Source organism: Pleurodeles waltl, chromosome 6 (genome assembly GCF_031143425.1).
Source record: "Pleurodeles waltl isolate 20211129_DDA chromosome 6, aPleWal1.hap1.20221129, whole genome shotgun sequence".
NCBI lineage: Eukaryota > Metazoa > Chordata > Amphibia > Caudata > Salamandridae > Pleurodeles > Pleurodeles waltl.
Window position 1 is genome coordinate 484,281,564 of NC_090445.1, and position 20,539 is coordinate 484,302,102.

Genomic DNA, 20,539 nt, shown 5'->3' on the forward strand with positions numbered 1-20,539 from the left:
AAAATCAACAGTTGGACAATGCAGAGGGCTGTAGCCGAAGGCAGTTTCATGATGCTGGATACCCCTTTGATGAAGGACTGCTAAAACAGATTTGTTGCTGCAGAGAAGAACGTAGAGAAGAAGACAAAATCTCACTCTGACCTGCGATGCATCCCAGGTGGAAAGGCAAGCAGGTTCGTATCATTCTCCTCCTGGCTCTAAGAGCAGTTTTTAGCCAAAATGTTTCATGGCCCCACTTTTGGATTTTGGCAATGTGGTCAACTTCAGCAGCACTTCCAAGGGTCCAGGACTGGTGGGGCACCACTTGGAAGATCAGGACTCACTCAGCCTGGGTTCTGGTGTGGTTTCAAGATGAAGGGAGCCTTTTGTGTTCCTGTGCCTTTTGTGTTCAGGAGGCCAGCAAAACTAGCCCTTTGGCACCACTCTGGTGGTCCTGGATTCAAGTTACAAGTCCAGTCCTTGTCCCCCAGGCAAGAGGGTAGCAGGGCAGAAAGGCAGCAATTCAGCAAGCAGTGCAGGTCAGCAGTCCTGCAGAGTGGCACCCTTTCCAGCAGTACATCAGTCGTTTTGCCTGACAGAGTATCCACATGTCCAGAAATGCACTGAAGAATTCGTTTCTGAGGCCCTATTTTCATACCCTGCTTCCCTACCTCTAAAAGGTGGCAGAAATACCTAGACAGTGGCTTTGAAGTGTATGGGATTTCGTGACTCCTCTGCTCTGACTCCAAGATGGCTCAGTGACAATGTGGAGGTGATAGATCCATTTCTTTTCAGTTTCAAGTGGGGATGGGCTAAACTCCATTCCCTCACCCTGCCAGTGATGGCCCATTGAAGAACATTCAATCCCTCTATTGTGTAACTGTCTAGGAGGAATTTACACAGTCTGTCAGTTACACCCATTCATGTGACCCAAGACAGGCTACAGACACAAAAGGGCTAAGGGCGAGAAAATGTCTACTTTCCAAACTCGGCATTTTCAAATTTGAAATCAAAAACCTGACTCAACTATTAAATAGAGTTTTTCAATACAATTCCTAAAACACCACAAAAGAATCAACTACTTGCACTCAGTTGGAAATTACAACTTATTAAATGTAATAAGAAATCCCCAAAGTTAGCCTATGGAAAGGGTGGTCCTCACAGTAGTCAAAAATTAATTTAAGAGTGTTTCACTACCAGGACATACAAAATATACAATTATAAGGTTTGGCAAGGGGGTTTTAATCCGAAATTGACGTAGCACAATAACACATTCAGGCTGCGCTGGAAGGCCTGGGTAAATTTTTAAGGTACTATTTAAGTAGGTGGCACAATAGGTAACAGTTGATTTGAAGATCCCAGATGTATGGTACTCCACTATACAAGGGACACATAAGAAAATTAAGTATGTCAATTGGATATAAGCCAGTTTTACCATGTTTTAGGAAGATTAGCACATTTAGCTTTGGCACTGGTTAGCTGTGGTAAAGGGACCAAGCCCTACAGCAAAAAGTGGAGGGAAAAATGCTTTGGGGGCGACCCTACAGAGACTTCCAAGTTCAATATGACCCACTTTCCCGCCTAAAGCCAGGAGACACTAATCAATACCTTGATGGTCTTACCTGTCAGGTGATAAAACATCAACACTGGCCCTCTACTGCCGAGGCCTGTGCCAGTTCTATGCTCCTCTGTTTTCAATTGGATCTTTCTGTCTACACTCTCCTGAGCCACTGAACTGACCCATTGCTGAACCCTTCCTCTCACCTGTGGATCCCATCAGTGCAGCACCTAACAGATGCATCTCAGTAGGCAAACAATACCACCATGTCTAACAAAGTAATGTGGCCCCTTCCACTCCTTGGATTGGACTTCTGTCCCCCAACCCAATGAAAACTCGGCCCATAATGACAGCAACCAATAGATGCCACTGACAGTTGTCAGAAACATCAGCCAAGACCCAGGCCATTCAAGGGCCTCTGTCCTCTGTGGTTTCAAAGATTGGAGGGAAGAAGGGCCAGATGTTAAGCATTTTATTTCCATCTCTCCTTCCGACCATTCCAGAGGTGATAGCTTGAGACTGGTCACTCAGCCCAGGATTTGTACTCTGAGGCTGAACAAGAGTCAGGGGTGAGTACTTCCATCATCATCTGAGTCGATGTGCCCTGTCTTTGGGAGTTGCATGCCCAGATGTCTGAGCTTTCAGAGCAGATTGGGTTGCGGCTCCTCCTACCTCTTCCATCACTGGGGACAACTCACCGTGATTCTCTGTTACAGGTTAAATATAAAAAAGACAACAATGAAGGTACAGGAACACAGCAGCAATTTGTGTAGATCCTGTATGTTTAGGCTTCTGGGAGCGGTGCAGACTTCCTCTATTGTAACCTGAACCTCCAAGTCTCCCTCCCAGGAATGTTTGAAAAGAATGATATCTTGCAGATCTTTTGCCTCTAACGGGAGCATGCAAGGACCCGGGTGTGCCAGAAAATCATGCTCCATTTCACCTGTTTCCTCATCTTTCTGGTTCGTTTAAAGGTAGCACATTATGCCTTCCTCTGAGATCATGAAGGTCTTGCTCCTTTATATCTTACAAGGAGGGATATTGGGCTTTCATTTACAAAGAGGGGTTTGACTTTCACTGAAAGAGGTAGGCATGGCTTTCATTTGCAGCATGATTCTGTGCTTGTACAATGAGGGAGATGCAGTGTTCTATGGTGGCCCAAAGAGAAGCTCCCCAAGTGACATGCATCACAGGTTGGACTAATTCATTTACTGCCTGTCTGCTGCGCCACTGCATTGTAATTCAAAGTCACACATAATCTATAGCTCCTTCTCTAGCTGCTTCAGTCTGGCTGCTGGTTGGTCAGACACAGAGTAAGCCCAAATTAATACATATGCTGTGTGCATCACACTGATATTTAACTTTCAATGTATGTGCAAAGCATATGTTAGACCTGTCATCCTTAGGATTGTCTTACCCCATTCTTTTTGTCTTACTCATCCAACATTTTCTGATCTTGTTTTTGTTGGTCTTAGGAACTGTGCACTTTACCACTGCTAATTAGTGCTAAAGTGTGCAAGCGCCCTTCTTAAAACAAGGTAAACAGTGACTTGTCCGCAATTGGCATATTATAGTCCCTAGGAATGTGGTACTACTTGTACCCAGGGTGTGTAAATTAAATGCTACTAGTGGGCCTTCAGCATTTATTGAGGTGCTCTAAGGTGGAATGAAGCACTCCTCGTGCTTTAAGTAGTTGCAGTGGTCAGGGGCCACAGCACCCTGCCCCTGGGGGATGAAGTCAAGGAAGCACAGCATGGCAGAGCCCAGTAGCAGGCCAGCCCAACGTAAATGCAGGCAGTTGGCAGTTCCTCCACATGACCAAGCAGGTCACAGGTCAGTACAGCAGCAGCAGTCCATGGCGGTTCCTGGGGAGTCCTTCCAGCATTCTGTGTCCAGTTCCAGGCAAGTTCCCAAATGTCACCAAATTGTGAGGAAAATTCCCCTGTACTTATACTAATTTTTACAGTGTGTTACAAAGAAAGGGGAGAGGAGGTTCCAACCAGTTACAACTGGTTCTGGGAATGCCCCCTCTCTCCTCCAGCACAGGCTCCAAACATCAGTTAAGTGTAAATGACCCTATTGTGTGAGGATAGGGCACAGCCTTTACAAATGCAGGTGTGCCCCGCCTCTCCCTTCTCTCAACCCATGAAGACTATTCAGTATGCAGATCCACCTCTGTGACACCTCACCCTCCCTGTATACATGCTGTCTGAAAAGTATGCACAAAGTCCAACTGTCACTCTGCCCAGATGTGGATTGGAGTCAAGCTGCAAAACACCAGGGTCATAAGCACAGAGAAATGTTACAGTGTAATTTCTGTAATAGTAATAAAAAATCCACTTACACCAGTAAGCAGCATTTCTCATCACCATTACAACCATACCAAACATGCCTACACTACCCCTCATAAATCAGACAATACCTCCTACACATAAGGCAGGGTATTTCTAAGGCAATCCTATGAGAAGGCAGCACTCACAGAGGTGAGACACCAGGTTAGGCTGTTTGTCACTACCAGGACAGGCCACGCAACCAGGCCCATGTTGTGCCTTCTACTTACATAGCACCCTGCCAATAGGGCTAGCTAGGGCCTACCTTGGGGGTGAGCTACATGTAGTAAAAAGGGAGTTCTGGGCCTGGCAAGTTTTAGATGCCAGGTCCCTGTGGAGGAAAATTTTGCACACAGGCCCTGCGCTAGCAGGCCTGAGACAGGTTTAAAAGGATACTTCAGTGGGTGGTGCAAGCAGTGCTGTAGGCCCACTAGTAACATTTATTTTACAGGCCCTGGCTATAGAGATACCACTGTACAAGGGACTTACAGGTAAATTAAATATGCCAATTGGGTATAAGCCAATCTACTAACTTTAGAAAGGAGAGCACTTGCACTTTAGCACTGATCAGCAGTGATAAAGTGCTCAGAGTCCTAGAGCCAACAGTGAGAGGTCAGAAAAAATAAGGGGAAGGAGGCAAAAAGTCAGGGGATGAACCTGCCACAAGGACCAGGTCCAACAGGCCCTCGCATTGCAGCCTCAACAATGAAACAGGACTTATCATCGCAAGTCCTTCAGTCTTTCAATACCATCCCGTGCGTGCTGCATCCTTGACACAGAACTTTGAGTCGCAGGCTCCCCTCATCATCCACAAGGGTATCCTGGCACTGAGGATAAGTATGTGCTGAGTATGTTGGTTAATTGAAAAACAGGTCTTCAGCCACACTCGCAATTAAAGAAAAGAAAAGAAGGCTCTGATGTCAAGTGGAAGGTTGTTCCACATATGTATGTTTAGTTGTCATTGATTACCCACGGCTGTCAGAATTCGGACCTAATACAAAGTACCACAACAGTGCTCATGGTGCCATTAGACGAGCTGTAGAACTGTAGATCTTCAAGAATCAGACAAGACTGATATGTGGGAAAATGAAGGGTTGGTCCAAACTATAGACAGTTGCACATCCACATTTATGTGTACTCTGCAGTCTAGGACTTGGATGAAGTTTAATATTTGGATGAAGAAGGAAAGGAACCTTTTAACACCCAAGTCACATAGGTCATAGATAGCTTCTTTCTGCATGCTGCTTGCTTTTTTATGTAGGGTACGAGTATTGTCATTGCCAGCTTGTTTGCAATCCTCGTCTCATACCTTACCAATAGGCAGTTGCTTCCCACCCAGAATATTATCAAGAATCAAATGACACTTGTCACCCTCCCAACATGGCGTCACTATTAACAGTCTAACTGTATTTCTTAAAAGAGGATACTTCTTTGACCACTTCCTTTAATCCCAATCTAAAACCTAACAAAACCGCTTTGTCGGGCGGGTGGGAAGTGTGGACTGTGACAAGGAAGGCCTGAACATGTACCAATGACGATTACTGGTAGTTAACCAGCACATTACTGGCTCGCTAACCGTGTTGTGAGACATCCCAAAAGAAAATATAACTTGCACAATGCTGGCAGCAAACTGTGTATTATATATTTTTCGTAACTTTCCTTTCGGATTTCTAAGAATGCACTTTTGGTTGCACCCCCATATTTCAATATATTTTGCTTTTCGTTTAACTCTGATACACGCCACATAGAGGCAATTTTAAACAGCATATATTCTGATAACGGTTATGTTTTAATTAACAGTTAATCATTAAAGAGGCTCATGAATGGAGCTTTCAAATATGGCATTATCCAACAAGGAAAGTACACAATGCCTATAATCAATTCATGCTTAGTTGCTATAAAAAGTCGACAGCATCTCCTTGCTAGCTGCACCATAGGCTGGGTAACAAAAAAATGAAACCTTCACGGGTGTCATATTCCCAAAGAAGGTGTCACAGGACCTGGGAATGTCAACCAAACTTGGGAATATGAGGAGTGTATCAGTGAGGACAATGACCAACAAAAACAACTGAGACTGCATGAATAAAACATCTAGTAATGTAATCTGGTCCTCACAATTTACATAACAAACTGCGCTTTATGCATGTCATAGCTTCACTTTTACATGTCCCAGCATACACTTTCAAACAGAACCCTGTTATATTCCATATTCGGGTTCTGAGAATGTGTGAGCGTGAGAATGGTAGCGAGAGAATGTGGAAGCGTGAGGTAGAATCTGGAGCGTGAATGCGAGGAGGAGAGAGACGGTTGCAGAGGAAGGCGGAGGTCGGGATGCTTCTTCTTCGAAAGAACTGAGTATTTCCTACAATAAACTCATCCACGTTAGCCCTGCGATTTGATTCCTGTCTTACCTTCGTACTTTGTTACACTGGCGACAAAGGACTTTCCCACGCGCATTTCGGGAAGCATCCTGACAGAAATTATCAGCAAAAAAAGAAAAAAAAACGGACTTTCTGCTGGACTCGATCAATGTAACTGTGAGTTGCACATTATTCCTATTTTCTCCAGCCTCTCTGAGCAAATATTTTGTTTCTTCGTTCGTCCGTCATCCCGTTCCTGCTTCCTTCTTGATCGCTGGTGGTGCTCTCGTGCCTTCGGTTGCCTGGACAACAGAGCGGCTTTCTGTAACTTCACTTGTGGATTTCAACGCGACAGCCCAGCCTGTTACCAAGACTCTTACACTCTGATGCCATGTTATGTCAGTCTCTACGGCTTCAGCAGCCTTCGTTGTTAAGACGGCTCTGTATTTCTACATGCTGATCTACGGCAGCCTTTCTTATCACGACACTTCATCTGCACTTGACATGCAAGCCAGCCGGTTTAATTTCAGCGTCCGCCGTTTTTTTGTTGCCTCTTCAACTGCGACTGGCACGCAGAATTGAAACACTAGCCAGTTCAATTTGAATTATTTTTTTTGTTCAACGTATACAATTCTTACAACCACAAACTCTGTGCCTGGCAAAGGGTCATCCTTTGCGTCAGACACGCAGCATTTTTACTGCATCATAGCACTATATCACTGATGCACATATTTTTTTTTCTTTTTTTTCTTCTTCTCTTTCTTTCCCATCATACTAATTGTTTTAACTCTGAACAATGCAGAATGTTGTTGCTCCTCCTTTTTTCCTCTCCACTCCTGGAGATCCTCCAATCAAATGGAACAAGTGGAAGAAAGTGTTTGAAAGGTTCGCTAGAGTTTGTGGTACTTCACTAAGTACCGAAAGGAGGACTGCTTTACTACTTCACTGCCTAGGTACGGAAGGTGAAGAGGTTTTTGACCATCTCCCTGATATTCCTGACACGGACTCCATTGCTCTTAACGAGTATGAAATTTGTATTAAGAAATTAGACTTACATTATCTACCAAAAATCAGCACTATCTTGGAGAGTTACTATTTTGGTAGAAGGTTACCAGTTGAAGGAGAAACAGTTGAGAACTACTTGACCGATTTGAGACGTTTAGCCTCCTCATGCAAGTTTGGCTCTACCTTAGATGAACAAATTTGTGATCAATTCATGCTAGGATGCAGAATTGACAAAGTACGTGATGAGCTATGGTTGTTAGATGACCCACATTTAGATGAGGTCATTCTCCTTGCAAAAAGAATTGAACACTCCTTAAAGTGCGTTGAGGTCATGAAGAACCAAGAGTCCAAGGAGGTGTCTGTAGTGGTCAAAGACAGACTTAATAACTCTTCTCAAAGTTCCGCCATCAAGAAGAGATGCTTTAGATGGGGTAAAGAAGGACATATTGCCAATGATAAGTTGTGTCCTGCTTCTAAAAGCTATTGCTTGTACTGCAAGAAGAAGGGACATTTCTCTGTGGTATGCAACCAACGAAAGTTTAAAAAGTCAGTCAACTCCATTGATAATCACAGTGATGAGACTCAGGTGGTTGGTGACTTTCAGTGTGATCAAATTGTTTTACAAATCTCCGACTGCAAAGTTAAGGGTCCTGTGGATTATGTATGGGTAGAAGGGGCAAATACCTTAATGCTTTTTGACTCTGGTGCCAAAATCACAATAATATCCAATCAATTTTTTCAGGAACACCTAAAGGAGAAGGTTCAATTATCCAAGCCTGAGATCAGACCATGCGCTTTTGGCGGAGAACCCATAGAACTACATGGCTACTTCCTAGGTTTACTTGAATATAGTCAGCGCTTTGCTACTGGCAAGATTTATGTTTCAAAAAAAGGAGATAGCATAATTAGTTGGTGGCATCAAAGAGATTTGGGGGTGATGCTGGACTCCAATAGTTCTCCTCCCATCATTTTTAGGGAACAGCCATGTATTAAAGAAGTAAACAACACAGGAATAAACTCTGATTTCATCTCTACTCTTCATCGAGACTTTAGAAATCTATTTAGTGATAAGATAGGGTGCATGCAAGGTTATTCACAGAAAATTAAATTGCTTCCTGGTTCCGTTCCTTTTTGCAGCAAGGTTCGGAGTGTACCTTTTTCTATAAGGGATGATCTTCAAACTGAACTGATGAAGCTAAAGGAACAAGGAATAATCGAAGAAGTGGAGGGCACAGAAAGGTTGTCTCCCATTGTTATTGCAAGGAAAACTAATGGACAGATTAGGCTTTGCGTGGATCTCCACAAGCTCAACCAGTGTTTTGTTGTGGATAGGTATCCTCTCCCTAATATTTCCGAGTTGCTGTCTACTGTCTCAGGAGCTAAGGTTTTTTCTACAATTGATCTCACGTCGGCTTATCACCAAGTCGAACTAGATGAATCATGTAGGAACTACACGGCCTTTATTACTCCATATGGCACCTTCAGATTTGTACGATTACCTTTTGGGCTGATTTCTTCCGCTTCCATATTTCAAAGGTTGATGGAGCGTATGTTGAAAGGATTATGTGGAGTGTGTGTGTATCGAGATGACATACTAGTATATGGCAAGGATACCAAAGAACACATGACAAGACTCAGAGAGGTCCTAAAAAAAATAACAGAATGTGGATTAACTATAAAGGCTGAGAAGTGCAAGTTTGGGGTGGATGCCATTGACTATTTAGGGCATACTATTTCTGGTGGGGGTGTTTTACCCAAGAAAGAACTGGTTGACTCCATTCGGTGTCTGTCGTCCCCCACTTCGAAAGAAGAATTAGTGTGATTCCTTGGTATGGCCGGATTTTACAATAAATTTGTCAGAAATTTTGCCAGTTCGTGTTTTAACATGAGAAGACTGTTAAAAAAGGGAGCTTATTATAGTTGGGATGATGAGTGTGAGAGGGAGTTTTCTGCTCTCACGGAGTCTCTAGCTATGGCGCCCGCCCTCAGAAATTTCAATCCTAACGTACGTTCTATTTTGACGACTGATGCCAGTAGTAAAGGGTTGGGAGCAGTTCTACAACAAGGTGGTTGAGAGCCAGAAAACACAATTGCTTTTATTTCAAGGAGTCTTAAAGGTGCTGAGAATAAATACTCTTTGATCGAGAGGGAAGCGCTTGCGGTCTTTTGGGCAATTAAGAAGCTAAAAAGGTTTTTGTGGGGAGGTTCTTTTGTTGTGCGAACTGATCACAAGCCTTTATGTCAGGTTTTCTATTCTAAGGGAATTGATTTTGTTTCGAGTAGGATCACTAAGTGGATTGTTGGATTGCAGGAGTACGATTTTGTAGTAGAATATGTTCCTGGCTCTCATAATCTGTCGGCTGATGTTTTATCTAGATTAGTTTCTACAGAAGGTAAGAATATTGAGAGTGAGGGTTTGGATTGTGATGATACAGAATGCTTTGATCGAGTGTGTGAAGTGAATTTTGAAATAATCCCTGAAGCCAAGTGGCGTGAAGAAACCTTGAGAGATGTTGTATTACAAGAAGTCATCAAGTTGTTACAAGATAATTGGAAAACTAAAAAACAAAGTAGTGGGGGGAGGGCAGAATTTTGGAATGTGAGGAATGAATTGGTATGTGTGGATGGACTGTTGTTGAGAGGTACAAGGTTGGTTCCTCCTTGTAATGTGAGGAGTCAGTTATTAAATCAGGCTCATCATAGTCACATTGGCATCTCAAAAAGTAAAGAGAGGTTGTGTTCTTCCTATTGCTGGCTAGGGATGGACATTCAGGCTGAAAGGGTTGTCAGAGATTGTCTACAGTGTGCAGTGAGTGAGAAGGCTTGGAAACCTCGGGTTCAACCCATGATCACTAAGGAAACACTGAGAGGTCTGTGGCAGGACATTGCACTGGATATCTTGGGACCCATTCATAATGGTGGGATGGCTGAATATATGATTGTGGTCACTGATATGTTTTCAAGGTGGCCTGAGGTAAGTTTTACTGGAAGTATCAAAACTAACAAAGTAATTAAATTTATCAAGAAGTTAATAATTCATGAAGGCATACCTATTACCATTCTCACTGACAATGGGGTACAGTTGGTTTCTAGGGAAATGAATGATTTTTTGCAAAGGTGTGGTATCAAACACAAACTCTGTGCCCTGCACCATCCTGAGAGTAATGGTGTGGTGGAACGATTTAATCAGGTCCTTAAAGACACCATCTCCATTGCTAAAGACAACCAGTTGAACTGGAAGGAGGAAGTATTAAAAAAGGTCTATATCTATAGACATACCCCTCACACGTCTACGGGGAGACACCTTTTGCCCTATTTCGAGGTAGGCGTGGAAACTCTGAATTGAAACCGAGTTGGGTTAATGGTCTACTTGATGGTAGAGGTAGGGTGGTGGTGAATGATGATTGGATGTTCAAGGAGTGTGTGAAGAGGGTGAAAAGTCAAATACATTTCGATAGGACCCATGCTGTGAAAAAAAACTTAATTAACGTTGATGATTGGGTTCTTATCAAGAATCCGCTGATGAAAAAGAAGCTCTCTGGTCCCATGAAGGTTGTGAAACTATTTACTAATGCCATGAAAACAGATGATAATAGAATTTGGAATTTGAATAGAATCGTCAAATTTAGAGGAGACCCCAATTCTGTGTGTAAAGATGTTTTCCACAGAAAGGCTGTTGGAGATTCCACACAGGACTCAGACCAAGTAGTCGGAAGGATACCACTAAAGAGTTGTCAAGCAGGCCAGATGTGAGGAGATCGAACAGATCTGTCAAACCTCCTTCACATCTCAGAGACTATGACATGTTGTAACTGTCAAACCTCCTTCACATCTCAAAGACTTTGACATGTTGTATAGAATATGTTTTCCAACATTTTATAGTTTGTTATAATGAGTTTGTATTTCAAATATTTATGCTTTCTCTGTTGTTTTGTGTTAAGGAAGGGAGAAGTGTTATATTCCATATTCGGGTTCTGAGAATGTGTGAGAATGGTAGCAAGAGAATGTGGGAGTGTGAGGTAGAATCTGGAGCGTGAATGTGAGGAGGAGAGAGACGGTTGCAGAGGGAGACGGAGGTCGGGATGCTTCTTCTTCGAAAGAACTGACTATTTTCTACAATAAACTCACCCATGTTAGCCCTGCGATTTGATTTCTGTCTTACCTTCGTACTTTGTTACAAACCCATATTTCTATTTATTTTGCATTTCGTGTTATTCGCGACATGGAGGCACATTTTAAAAAGTATATTTGTTGTAATGGTTATTTTGTTTTGTTTAACAGTTAAACGATGGAAAAAGGAATCGTCCATGGATGACATCATTTAACTGGCAAATCGGACCATCCGAAGAATTATTTCGTGTTTGTTGGTTTCGAAGAGTTGACAGCATCTCCATGCCGACCACACAATAAGCTGTAACACTAAGAAAATTAATCCTTTTCAGGTGTAAATTTCCCATAGAAAGAGTCACAAGACCTAGAAATGTCAACTATACTTGGGACTACGAGAAGTGTATCAGTGAAGCCATTGCCCTCAGTGTCCCATCATCAGTCCACGGGCATTCATATAATTCATATACAAAATCTAAAATATTCAGTTTTGATACCTTTTAGGAAACCCTAGATCCGACATCTGCTATGGAGCTACGTCTTATTCTAAAAGCACTTGGCTTCCTGTCACTAGAAGCCGTTGGAATTCCTGGTAACTTGATCATTTTGGCTTGTTTTGCCCATTTCCGGATGTTTACTGGTAAACTTATTCCTGCTGACACAATACTTTGGAAACTGTCCTTGATAAATTTGTTAGTTGTTTTGATTCGGGGCATTCCACAGTCACTTTCAACTCTCGGAATTCAAAGGCTTTTTGATCAACAGGGATGCACTTTTGTTATCTTCACCTATCGGGTCTGCAGAGCCATGTCAATATGCATCACTTGCTTGATGAGCTGCTACCAGAGCGTCATTTTAGCGCCAACTACCACTTACTGGACGACCATTAAGAAACATATGGTTCAGAATCTGTTATTAATCATACTATTCTTTTGGTGCTTAAATATAATTATTTACTTGTTCACAATCTACTCGTTCTCTTGGGGTCTCTACCCAAATTCTACAGCCCATGTGTTAAACCTTGAATTTTGTTTAATTCTCTTTCCATCATATTCTGATTTCATAGTAAGTGCAGTTACTTATATTGTTCGTGACCTTATCTGCATAGGCTTAATGAGTATGTCCAGCTTCTACATTGTGCTGATCCTCCACCGGCACAGGAGACGAGTGGAATCAATCCGAAGTGCCAAGTGGAATGGACAAAGCAATGCAGAAACCAAAGCCGCCAATGCAGTGGTGATGCTGGTTTCTACTTACATATTTTTCTTTGGTTTGGATAATGCGATTTGGCTTTTTTCCATTAGCACCTCAACAAATATATCACTTGAGCTCACTGATGCCCGGGTCTTCTTTGGCTCTTGCTATTCCGCTTTGAGTCCCATTGTGGTTATTGCCACTAACAAAAAAGTACAGTTGAAACTCAAATATTTCCACTGTAACACATCTCGAAAGACTCCAAGAACCATCATCTCACATATAAGCAGGTAACACCTGCAGTGATAATTATTTGCATATATTGTCATATGTGGTCTACATGTGCAAGCAACATTACCATTTTTTTTCTGTTACACCTACATCTTCACTCCCTCCATGTATCACTAAACTAAGCGTTATGTATTTTTCGTTGCAATGACATATACATACCACTAACCTGAAAGTCTGCCCACCCAATATAAGTGCGGGAGGACCTTCGGTTTTGCTATGGCTGTGATTACTCCATCAAAGCCATAGCCAAATCCCTCCAACAACATAATGGAGTAAGGACCATTGGAGAAATGCCCAATCAGGATGTCCCATGTAGCAATTCGTTTACTATTCATCACCACCTGTCAAAGTCAGACAATGAGAGACAGAAAACTATAAATGATGCTCCCCTACCATGACTCCCATGAAGAAGGGGGCATTACCTTTTTTAATTTTCAAAAGGAAAATTCAGTTTTGGGATTTTCTTCTAGAAAATAAATAAAACAATACTGTTTGGTGCAGAGTTTCGTCATGCTGATGCAGCCCTGCACCGAACAGTGAGATGCATTGACAAGAACTGCAGTCAGTAAAAGTGATTTCTGGAAAAACCTGCTTGGCGGGCATTTATAAATTTAGCGAGCAGTCCCTACATAATGAGGATGGAATAATTTACTCCACCCCCATGGTGGAACAGCATCATTGAGAACTGCATCCTCCAATTTGTTCTGTTCTGTACGCAGCCAACACCCTCCCATAGGAGTACGAAAGACTTGATTGTCTTCGGAAAAAGGCTTATACCAGCGAAAGAACTAGGCTTTTAAGTACCTTGCCCAAACATTGGGCCAGCAGAAGTTGCAAAAGTTGTTAGGATCTCCTGGGGAAAGAAAGAAGGTTTTTTTAAAAAGTACTGAATCATGGCGGCTGTTTTCTTAACTCGGATTTCTTCACCATTTTGCAAAGAGTTGCTAAATAGTGGCTAGTCAAATAGTAAAAAAGGGATGGGGGAGAGAGTTAATTTGTTATTTTAGCTGGGCAAAGATTAGCATGAAAACCTGAAGGCAGCTAAAATCTAGAGATCTAAAGATTGTCAACTGTAGAGTTGACACACATGATTGATTGGGTTTGCTGTTCTTTCTCTAGACTACATCTTTCTTCCTATCACCTTTTCATTGTAATTCTGACTGTTGGAAAGTTCTCTTCTGGCACTGTAGCTAACAGCATCAATGAATAATTCAAGCTGCCAATGTGTGACATTTCCATGCTTTATGTATGAAATTAAGGTTGAAGCTTTTTGGTGCAGTGAGTGGCCCAATAATCTGGCTAATTTAATTCACACTGGGATTAATCAATTTATATATTGTAAATGTCCAGAATGTATCAAATACTAGTTCTGATATTTGGTAGTCTTGCCCCCTGTGCTTGTGAGGTGCCTATTTCTACAGATATTCACAACTGTGAGGATCTGAGCTCCCCCGGCCTCTCCAATACTATGTGATCTCCAAAGTATTGTGTGACTTGTTTTTTGTTGTGTGTGTGCCTGTAAAGAGAGACAAACAGCATTGCACTTTCCTTTGTTCGTTGCCTGATGCATCCTGGTGGCAGCACACTAACACCACCTCCTCTACATCCACAAATTCATGTATGATAGATCTAACTAAAGTACACTGTGCAAGGTGCTCTTCTGCACACCATTGCTAATGCACATCATGTATGCACCAACTGTTTAAAACTGGGACATATATAAACAGCTCTGCTGATGTACCTCAAAGTCTGTTTGCAGCAAAAAGGCTATTGGAACTTTTCAGATCCTTCAACTCTACTATTTCAAAGCTGTGCCTGCGTCCTTTTAAATTAGTTCTAGCTTCACAAAATGCAAGGACATGGGTGACTCGTTTGTACCGAACAGAACTGAAACTTTATAAAGAAGGTACATGTGGAGCAGCATTACTTTATGTAAACTCAAGAGAGCTGTGGTCCTGCTTACCTGCTACTTTTAAAAAAATTGTGATTTTTAAGCAATGTTCTATTCTGAGAATTGTTGTTCTACTTTCCACCTTCTAACTTTCCATGTATGCATTTTTGGTACAATAAAAGCCGGGCTTGGCTCAACTTTTTTTTTTAATTTTTCTTAATTGGCATTTTGTCCAAAAACATACATCAACGTAAATATAGGAGCAATATAATGGCACAGTACAGTATTGAGGGTGTTTGCGTACAGGGGAATGTGTGATCATTGCATATCTGTGGTGTCGCAGAATGTTATTACATAGCTTCAACAGTACTACGGTATAGAAACAAAAGAAATGAAAGAAACCATCTGGACAGCGTGGCTTATCACATATGTTATAAGTGTAGTAGGATTCAGAGCGAGAAAACAAAGTGGGGGAAGGAGGGGAGTCTACTCACTCGGAGGGAGAAGTGGGGTTAGGGCGATATCCCCATGTGACGGATCATTCCTAACGAAAGTTGTACATAGCTATCTTAATGGTCATTCTAAAAGCCTCAAAAGTGAACACCCATAGTCATCAAAATGTGAATGGTGGCATTCACGTCATAATATCAGGCGCCCGCTGGTGGATGTAAATTATTATGTAGGTGGGTGGTGTAAAGATCCCATGTCGTAATGGCAGTGTCTCCACCATGCTGCTGACGGTCATGAGCCTTGGCTTTAGCTTCAGCCAAACCCCATTTGGGAGTAACTTGCAGCCAGTGATCTATTGTGGGGGATAAGGTGCCTTCCAGTGCATGGCGATTAGGTGCCCTTAGAGCACTGTCACAAGAACAGTGAATTTCAGCTAGTATTTATTACGTTTCGTACGTGGCAATATTCTGAGAATACAATTAAGTGGGGTCAGTGGGATGTGAACCTCTACGATTCTGGATATCCATGTCATGACCTCAGTCAAAGCCTGCAACTGTGGCGGACAGTCCCAAACCATGTGTTTGAAAGTGGCTAGTTCGAGGTTACATCTAGTGCATCTAGGACATGTCCCTGGAAAAATAGTTTTGAGCCGGTGGGGTGTAAGGGAAGTCGGGTGTACATAGTTAAATTGTGTATATTTCAGATGTTGGTTACGAGAAACCTGCTTGATCTGTATGAGGGTCATATCCCATTGTGTAGTTGAGAGCTCTTGATTTAGGGACTCCTCCCATCGTGCCCTGCTCTGAGATGGTGGGTTATCTTTCCCTTGAAAAAGTGCCTTATGTAGGGCTGATACAGCTCTATAGTCCAAGCGATGTGTAAGTGCATTGAAGCCCTGCATGTAGTGGAGGTTCAGATATTCCTGGGGGCCATATGTTAGTAAGTTTCACTCTAATGGCTAAATAAGTAAGAAAGAAGCCGCCCCCACCTCCTATTGCTCCAGTAGGTCCAGAAAGGACTGTAAGGCACCGTCATGATACAAATCACCTAAGTGTTCCAGCCCAGCCTCCCTCCGTGGGTCAGAGTTATGTGTACTCAATAGGCTATCAATGACCGGTATGTCCCATAAAGGTAGTTTCTGTGTAAACGGGAGTGGTGCCCGTCTGACTTTTATGTAATGCGTCCAGGTGACTTTGGCCATGCGCAGCAGCAGCCCAGATCTACAGTCCCGCCCATCCAAAGAAAACAACTATGTCAGGAGGCTGCCATTGTGCAGATTACGCACCTCTCCCACTCCAGTATCTGCTAGCGAGCACATAGGCCACTGCAGCTGCGGTGTAGCAAAGTATAGTTCGAAATCAGAAATCCCCAGGCTCCTCCTGAACAAGGTTGTTGTAGGATTATCAGTGGGGTTCTCTTATGTGCTGATCCCCACACTAGGACCATCTCTAGACTCTGTAGGGAATGGTAGAAGGACCTGGGCGGAGTCACTGGAAGAGCAGGAACAAGATACAACAAAAGTTGGAGCACCAGCATTTTAGTTATGGCGTGATGAAGTGTGGCACAATGGTTATAGCGGCAGACCCGGATGCAGAGATCTGGTCCAGGACTAGGGTTCAATTCCCACCTCAGCGGGTCTTGGGCTCAATTTCCTTGGACCAGGAAATTCTCACCTCAGTGCCTAATCTAATTAATGGGTCCGACTTTGGGCAATAGTTTGCTTACTCTCCACAACAGCCCTGACGGTGCTTGGATGCCTAGCTTCACCCTGGGGTTGCCCAGGAGTGGGTGCCTCACAGGGAAAAAAGCCAGGAGGGGTTCCACAGTGGTATGTGTACAGCACCTTGAGACCCTAACGGGTGACTAGTGCCCTATACAAGTGCAAAATTTACATTTACATTTAGTTTTCAATGCTCTGCCCATGGGGGACAAAGGCAAGTGTGTCCAAAAGTGCATTGACCGTCATATAGATGACAATGCCTGCTCAGTGGTTACCCCCCACCACGTATATGGAAGCATGAAAATCATTGACTCCTAGGATGCGGAAGGTGTCAAAGGCCCAGGTGAGGCTTCTTCCCTGTAGTTGGTCACGGTGTTCTAGTGTCACCTTCCGCAATGGGAATATGCAGGATTTGCCCCAATTTATCCTAAAGCCTGAAGCTTCCCCAAAGTGCTTGAGTAAGTTGTATAAATGTGGCAGTATGGTGGCATGATCCCTTCCTCCTATAGGATGTTGTCAGCATACAATGAGATAATGTGCTGTATGGGCCCTAATGCGATGCCCCATTCTGGGCCTCTGGAGCGTAGTGCAATAGCCAGTGGTTCCATGGCGAATGCGAACAGGACCAGTGATAGGGATCAATCCTGTTGGGCGCCCCGTCCAATGGGGAAGGAACACAAGATGTAGTGGCATCTACGAACGTGAGTTCTTGGATCCATATATAATAGCTTAACCCCTCTGAGGAAGTTGGGTATCAAATATTCCCAACCCAGCATATCAAACGCCTTCTCAAAATCGAATGAGACCGCCACTGGCAAACCTGCCTCCCCTGTTAAGGCATCGACAATATGGCATGGCCATCTATTATTGTAGTGTGTGGCCCTCCCCGGGACAAAACCACTCTGGTCAACATCTATAAGTGTACTTATTATAGGAAGAAGCCTGTTATTAAGAATTTTGCTCTTGATTTTATAATCTAGGTTTAGCACTGACAATGGCCTATAGGAGCTACCAGGCTTCAGCAGCACAACGATGAAGGCCCCCTGAAGTGATTCAGGCATTATACCACCCTGATGTGCCTCATTGTAGACCTCACAGAGACGAGAGACTGGAGATTATCCAAAGGTTGCATAATCTCAATCAATCAATCAATCAATCGCATTTATAAAGCGCGCTACTCACCCATAAAGGGTCTCAAGGCGCTGGAGGGGGGGGGGGTCAGTGCTCGAAGAGCCAGGTCTTGAGCTGCCTTCTGAAGGAGAGGTGGTCAGGTATGGCGCGAAGGTGGCTGGGCAGAGAGTTCCAGCTTTTCGCTGCTAGGAAAGAGAAGGATCTTCCTCCGGCGGTGGCTTTGCGGATGCGGGGTACGGCTGCCAAGGCCTGTCCGGTCGAGCGTAGAGTGCGCAGAGGGGTGTAGAAGGAGACGTGGTTGTTGATGATTTTGGGTCCGAGGTCGTGGAGGGAACCCATCTGTACCTGGTGTTTTGTCTTGTGCCATTTGCTGAGCTGCCAATGTGATTTCCTCTTGTTGGAGGGGCTGCTTCACCTCCTATTGTTGCGCAATCGACCGGGCGGGAAGCAACCCTGCACGAGGTCAAACAGATAACGAGGAAGGATAAGGAGCCTCTGGGGCAGTCTACAATTGTTCATAGTATTTAGTGAATACTTCATTAATGTCTGCCTGAGTATTCTGGACAGTCCACATGTGGTCACGTAAGGCCCCTATCATGGTCCTAGCCTTCTCCGTATTCAGCAGCCATGCTAATATACATCCTGGTTTGTCTCTGTCTGCATGTTGGTGGGCCACATAGGATTTATAATCTAGATCATCAAGACTATTGAGCTCCTCCTAGTAGTGTTGGTGCTGGGCCACCAGTTTCCGATACACACTCGGTATGGTGACCTCCTCCATTTCTAATGAGCGCAAAAGCTTCCCAGATTCAAGTACACTACGTGTGAGTGTGGAGCAAACCCCCCCATGCTGTGGAGATACAATGTCCCTGCATAACCACCTTCAGGGCCTTCCATTCCAACCCTTTAGACGTCCCCGTTCCTGACTTTTCCTAAAAATAAGCAGAGATAGCTGTGGCTGATGTGGTGCGATATGCATGTTCTGGAGAGCCTCGCCTTTCAGGTGCCATGAGGGGATTAGGGGACATGGCCCTCCCCACTGAACTGTGGCCGTAAGTGGGTTATGGTCTGATAGAGTTCTGCTGAGGTATTCAAAACTATGGATGAATGGACAACTTTCAGAATTGCAGAGGAGATAATCAAGATGCATATGTACCTGATGACCTGGAGCGTAGTAAGAGTATTTCCTTTTGTCAGGGTGACCCAGCCTCCAAACGTCATGCAAGACCAGGTTCCCAGTCCATTGTTGGAAATGTTTGTTTGCTAGACCCCTGCTGTACCCGGCATGGGGGCCAAAGATTGGTCCCAGTACGAATTATGTATACAACTGAAGTCGCCCCTCCAAAATCCCAGGACCTGGGGCCTTGCCAACTTGGCAGGGGTTAGGGTGTCTAGGAAGGCAGATTGGGTAGTGTTGGGGCCATACAAGGAGACCAAATATATAGGACGGCTGTCTAGGGTACCCTCTACCATTATATATCTACCTTCAGAGTCTGACAATATCCTATTGGATATAAAGGGAACCTCAGGTGCAACCCAGATTAAGACACCGCAGGCGTAAAATGAATAGCTCTTTCCATAGATTTGGCCACCGCATAGCTTACAAACCTTGGCCAATTCACTCTTGGTGAGGAGGCTCTCCTGAATACAAGCAAAGTGTATATGGTGGCATCAGAGGTATGCATATATTTTGTGCCTACGATGTGGTGTTGCTATACCCCTAACATTCCACGTGAGGACATTATACATCGCAGTCATGAGAACCATGGACAACTATACTAAAACAAGTCTATTGACCCCTTTCTCGGTGGCACCTTCATTTCTCGCATGGCAGCATTGCGTGATCCAGACAGTAACATAAACCTTTATAATGTAAACATCATAAACAACTCCCACTTCCCAGGCCTGAGCGCTTAACAACACCATGCCACCCTTCATAAAGAAAAAACAGCAACTATCTAGTCAACGCCTTACGGCAAGCAGGTCCTTTGGAACAGTTCTCCGGGGGCAAAGTCAAAGAAGGAAGCAAGCGTGCTCAGTGTGGGCCAGTGTGCAAGAATAAGAGACAATTGCTGGGTCCTTGGCTTTACAGATCATCTGTTCCTACAAGAGAATGTGGGATCTTCCTGCGTGTATCCATTATGGTTAAGGAACAGTTGCACAGGTCATCTGCAGATCTTGGAATGAACTGTGGCCCTATATGGAGCGGAATACCAGATGACTGAGAGCCACCTGTATCAGAGCCAGAGTCAGTTGCCCGCTCAGCCCGTAGGGCCACGTATGGATTTGTGTTGCAGAGCGAGGCCTCTGAGACCACCCGCACTGCTCTGCAGCTGCCTGATTCTTAGTCGGTTCAGTCCTGGGTGATCTTTTCTTCCGAATCCTGGATGTGGATGTCAGCCAGTCTCCAGGTTCCTAGTCTCTTATGATGTACTTGCTATATTCTTGGCGTGGAGTGGAAGACATGACTTACTTCACCATCCATCACACAAAGTTTGGCCAGAAACAGCAAGACATATCTAA